The sequence below is a fragment of the Macrobrachium nipponense genome, chromosome 6, assembly GCF_015104395.2.
Source record: "Macrobrachium nipponense isolate FS-2020 chromosome 6, ASM1510439v2, whole genome shotgun sequence".
Lineage (NCBI taxonomy): Eukaryota > Metazoa > Arthropoda > Malacostraca > Decapoda > Palaemonidae > Macrobrachium > Macrobrachium nipponense.
Genome location: NC_061108.1, coordinates 19,629,148 through 19,635,147, shown reverse-complemented (window position 1 = coordinate 19,635,147; position 6,000 = coordinate 19,629,148). Strand labels below are relative to the sequence as shown.

At 35.2% G+C, this 6,000-nt stretch overlaps 1 protein-coding gene across 15 annotated transcripts in view; it reads right to left on the bottom strand.

The window, feature by feature from the left end:
- Window positions 1–6,000, bottom strand: part of LOC135216705 (protein quiver-like) — a 782,257-nt gene that overhangs the window by 246,000 nt on the left and 530,257 nt on the right. For 11 of the 15 annotated variants that reach the window (XM_064252143.1, XM_064252139.1, XM_064252142.1 and 8 more), the window contains exon 1: window positions 1–255. This exon is cut by the window's left edge and continues 339 nt beyond it. The exons of 3 other annotated variants lie outside the window; for them this stretch is intronic. The gene's annotated coding sequence lies outside the window, so the exon portion shown is untranslated. Of the gene's footprint in view, window positions 257–6,000 lie in introns of those variants that run through there. One more of the 15 variants, XM_064252152.1, reaches the window with a different exon arrangement.

Genomic DNA, 6,000 nt, shown 5'->3' with positions numbered 1-6,000 from the left:
GAGTAGCAAGCTGCTGCTGCTACTCTTCTTCTTCTTCTTCTTATTCTTCGTCTCCCTCTCTCTCTTTCTCTTTCTCCACCCTGTAAACGCTTCGAATTTTTGCCTCCTCCACCACCACCACCACTGGAGGCAGTAAAACCACCTTCTCCACCAAGGGCTAACCACCCGAATAGAGTGTCACGGTGCCCTTCTCCCAACTAGAGAGCGTCCGACAGTGTCGGCGGTGTTGGAACACGACTTTCTCTGTGGCGACGGCGCGCTCTGGCTCTGCTTCCTGCCACTACCGCTGGCGAGGGGAGGGGAGGGAGGGGAGGGCTGTAGCCACTACGTCTCTCTCTCTCTCTCTCTCTCTCTCTCTCTCTCTCCTCTTCTCCCCCTCTCTCTCTCTCTCTCTTTCTGTGGGGCATCGTCATATCTAGAACTACCTTTTATTACAAGTTTACCTGCCTCTTCAGGCTTACATTACATTATTAAAAGCGTACCTGGGCTCCTCATTTCGAGATTAATTTACTTTATGAAGGCATATATAAAATGTATGAAGCGTCATAAAAAAAACCTCTCAAGAAATAAAAACCCACACCAGTTCATATACAAAGAATTATATCGTATATAAAAAATAAGAATGTAAACCAGGTTGGACATGCAAATTAAGATGGAAATTAATTCACACAATAGCGACAAAAACACGGGAAATATTCTAAATTCCTCACGATTTGTTCCCCTTCTCATGGAAAGCCTTTCAAAAGCTTGCTCGCGAATAAAAACACAATGCTGTTTACTATGCTAATTGGTCTATGGATAATCATGCAGGATTAAAATAACGGAGGGACGTTTATTAGGTGAAATATAATTCCTTATTACAACAATACCAGCAAACTACTTCATCCTACTGTAGTGTGTGTGTGTGTGTTTATATAATATATATATATATATATATATATTATATATATATATATATATATATATATATATATACTACACATTATATATATACTACACATTATATATATACTTATATATAAATGTGTCTTTTTTGTGTGTGTGCATCCGCGCGCGCGTATATGTATGTATATATATGGGCGTGAATTTGTTTAGTGTCAAATTCTTTATGCATCAGATTTTAATGCTGTGTTTTTTCCATATGGCCTGGGGTAACGTGGCTTGTGTAACTATATACAGAAACCTACACACATTCTCGTATATATAATATATACATATATATATGGAAAAACTTAAAAACTAACACGAATGTGATTTAATTATTATCAGAGTATAAGAAAAAAAGTTACACAATAATTATAGATAACAAAAAATATGATTAAGCTATTACATGAGGACATTATCTTACTAAACTACCCAATTACACTAAACATAAAAGTTATAAAAGAAAATTACTTAACAATTGCATCTTATACAATTTTGATAATCAACTTCAGCCAAGTACGTATCACAACTGGATAAACATAAATAATACCATAATTACGAATAACAGTGGTAATATTAATAATAATACAAAATTCAATAGTTTAGGACACCTGCATGTATATATATATTATATATATGTGTGTGCATTAGATTAATAAGTTTGGTGGCCATATGAAAAAAATATTCATAGGTCAATTCTTATATATCAACCAAATATTTTAACATGAGAAAAAAGTAGAACAATTATTTCTTGAGAACGATTTCTTTGCTTTCAGAAAATTCTAGAAAAGAAGTGACTCGTCCGAGGCATGAATAGCATATGCCTTCTAGACGAACAGTTTCTAACGGGATTCATTGTATCCAATGTTTGTCAATCTTTTACGCACTGAACCATCGAAATATGCATCTTCATCCATTTGTCTTATCTCAGTCTCCCTTTGGACTCCATCAACTTACTTCTGAGCTTCCACCTTTAATGCATGGCTCTGGGACATACAGCCATTGTATCCTTCTAGTAGTCTCTCTCTCTCTCTCTCTCTCTCTCTCTCTCTCTCTCTCTCTCTCTCTCTCTCTCTCCAATTCCCGATAAACGCCAGCTCCTCCTGCTCCCGAACGATTCCTCTTTCTTCTTTCAACCAGCGCTCCTCCACACAGACGGACGACACACACATTTCGGATAAATCAATTACCAATTAACACAATTGGTAAACGTAACCGGAGGATGGTCAGCTGAGCTTTAGGAACCTCAGAAGCCTATTTCTTTCTTTATGTGATTTCTTCCTTTTAACCTGCTCTTCATGAAGTGACTAGAGTACTGACAAATGTCAAAATTAGTAATAAATCTAGTAATAAAACATTTGTATAATTACTTAATAAACTCTGCGAAAGTTAAGGTAAGAGACACGAACTGCATTGATTCTGTGAAACACATCACAATAATTTCGTGATAGTATAAAAAATTTAACACAACACAATTATAGGAGTATTTTAATGACACAAATTGGAATTCCGTATGATTAGTAAATTTATATAACCGAGAGGAAACATTTCTTTTACTAATAATATCTTACTCGGATTAGAATTCGGTTAACAGATTCATATTTGACGTAAAGAAAAGTTGTCTACATAAAATTACTGGAAAAATTAAGGAAAACAGAAAGGAGTCCAGTTTCTTTTACAACTTGTCATCATGAATTTCCAGTGATTCAAAAGAGCTATATCTAAATACTTTCTCAATAACCAGTGTGATTCTATATCGCCTACGTGCCATTATTCAAACATTAAACCCCAACCTTATTTCAGATTCAATACTTGGATTCAATCTAATTCCGTCTTATTATGGAAAATAAGTGGACATTTATCAAAACATGTAATAAAAAAAAAACACTTAGGGATAAAAAGAAAAATAACCTGATATTGAGGAAGAATACACAGAGATCCCAGATGCATTAGGGGTCACAAAATGTATCACATTTAGGGGTATAAAAACCATTCGTAATGAGTAAAATTCTATCATAACTCATCAACCTATCTGATTTCAAGGAAACAATAAAATTGGAACAAAAAGACAAGTGAAATTTAAATCCGGTCAGATAACGACATGACGAAATACTGAAACGTCAGGTGGGCAAAAACCGCAGTGAACTAATGATGCATTGATTTTCGAAAATCGTAATGGTACTTGATTGAATCCACAAGTGGCAGGTTTCTTAAAACATCAGAATGTTACTTTAATAACTGAGAAAGATACACACACAAACACACACATATATACACATACATACCTACATAGAAATGCATAAAAATGTATAGCTGGATAAGTGCACATGAAAACAAACATTTGTAGCGTGCATAGAAACTAACTTTCGGTCTTATCTGCGACGGGTGAATCCCTGTCTACATCGTGATGGGAGCAAGATAACGAAAAAGGCAGTCAAACAGAGTGGGGTTTCCCTCGTTATGAGGCGCCCTTTATACGACGACAAGATCACAGGAATTAAAGAAAGGTGGAATGGAGGAGAATTCTCACACTGACATGGTAGAGGACTGATTGGCTGATTTATGAAATCCAAGCTGTCAAGCCTAGCAATGGGGCACCTTCCAGCCATTCAGTGGAAAGTGGGACTGGGAGTGGTTTGAAAACAAGATGAAAAGTTGCAGACCCCGAAAATGAAGAAAATCAAGTGTAAGTACCTAAAAAAAAAAAGAGCAAACTTAACAGTTATACCATGGAGTAACAGTTAAAGATGTTGGGCAGCCTGACTGACGAAAAGAGAAGGGAATGGTGATAAAATACAGTAAAATCTAAAGAGTTGGAGCAGTTAGGGACCAAAGGGCTGCGAATACCTATTAATAATGCCTATAGGGGTGCACTGACGGCACTACCACCCTACGGGAAACATAGTAGGGAAGATATCTTAGTTAGTTTACAGAGTAATGACAGCGGAGGGGTACAATATAGTACATGAATTCATATGTATTTGTACATGCACACTAATGGCACACAGTCCTTTCCTCTTTCATAATGCGCGTTTTTTCCTGGAAGGGGAAGATGCTAAGATCTCTCATCTCTCTCTCTCTAAATACACACACACACACACACACACATATATATATATAATTAATATATATATATATATATATATATATAAACATACAATTACGCATACATATATAAAATATATGTATATCTAGAAGGAACAGATCAGTAAAAAATATGAGGTAAAGTAATACCTTATTAATTTCAATAAAGTAAAATTTAAGTAAAATATACAGACAACGGATAGGTCAGAACAATAACTATAAGGAGTAAGGTAAATAATTTCAACAAAGTAAACTGTAAACATTAAAAAAGCACAAATGGAAAATGTTATAAAGTTACAAAAACGTATACGCCATCAGCAATACATGTACTACACCTGGACTTGGGGCAAGTATGAAGTTAAAAATTAATTTCATGAATCGAACAATTGCCACTAATACACGCATCGCATGCAGCTTGTAGGTTCTTTTTACAGAAATCATAAGAAGTACGAATTGACAAAACGCAAAAGTGAAGACAATAATGAACAACATAAAAAGAACAAGAGGTGCATGTACACATGTACAGCTCTTGGACTATCCACCATCGGGTCCACTTACATTATTCATCGTGCAAACGCGTGCAGCAAAAAATCTATTGCTAAAGGTATCTAGTGTATATATACGTACACTACATATACATATATTTTGGCCCACATATATATATACTATAATAATTATATAATATATATAATATAATTATTTATATATATATCAATATTATTATATTATATATGGGCCAAAAATATAATGTATATTGTAGTAGTAACGTATAATATACACTAGATACCTTTAGCAATACATTTTTGCTGTACGCGTTTGCACGATGAATAATGTAAGTGGACCCGATGGTGGATAGTACAAGAACTGTACATGTGTACATGCACCTCTTGTTCTTTTTATGTTGTTCATTATTGTCTTCACTTTAGCGTTTTGTCAATTCGTGCTTCTTATGATTTCTGTAAAAAGAACCGTTTATATATATTTATCTATCTATCTATCTATCTATCTATCTATCTATATATATATATATATATATATATGTATATATATATATATATATATATAAACGAAAAAATGCCTTTGTTTGTATGAACGGTATACAAATCCACATTTCTTGACCGATTCTGATGGGATTTTTATATAAGACAATATCAAACTGGAAAAGGTCATGGTGAAAAAAAAATTAAAATTGAACTATTGGTTGGATAAAGTAGGGGTGGTGTGTGAGATGTAAAAATTATCGAAAACAACCAACATTAATGTCTAATCCATAGTTTTCGAGGTCGCTCAGAATAACCACACCTCAATTCCAAGTTCAGCCCTAGGAAGGCGGGTGTGATAAGGGGTAGGAAGGGGGTGGGTGAAACGTAAAAATAACCAAAAATTACAGATAGCAGTGTATCATCCATAGTTTTCGAGGTTCCTGAGATGAATAATGACACCTCCGAAGCCTTCAAGTTTAAGTTCAGCTCCAATAGGAAGGGGGAGTATGGAAGGTGTAGGAAGGTGGTGACATGTAAAAATAAAAAAAAATTACAGATAGTAGTGTCTCATCCATAGTTTTCGAGGTTCCTGAGATGAATAGTGACACCCCCGAAGCCCTTCAAGTTTACGTTCAGCTCCAATAAGGAAGGGGGAGTATGGAAGGTGTAGGAAGGTGGTGACATGTAAAAATAACCAAAAAATACAGATATTAGTGTATAGTCCATAGATTTTGAGGTCACTGAGATGAATTATGACACTTTCAATGAATTTTAAGTCTGAGTTCAGCCTTGATAGAAAGGGGAGTGAGGAGCAATGGGAAGGTGATGACATTTAAAAATAACCCAAAACTACAGATATTAGTCTAATCCATAGTTTTCAATGTCGCTGGGATAAACAGAGACACTCCCCATGCCCTTCAAGTCCAGGTTCAGAACCAAAAAGAATGAATCAACCCCCACCCCTCCCACGCGCGAGTAGAGGTGAAATATAAAATGTCAAAACTGCTGA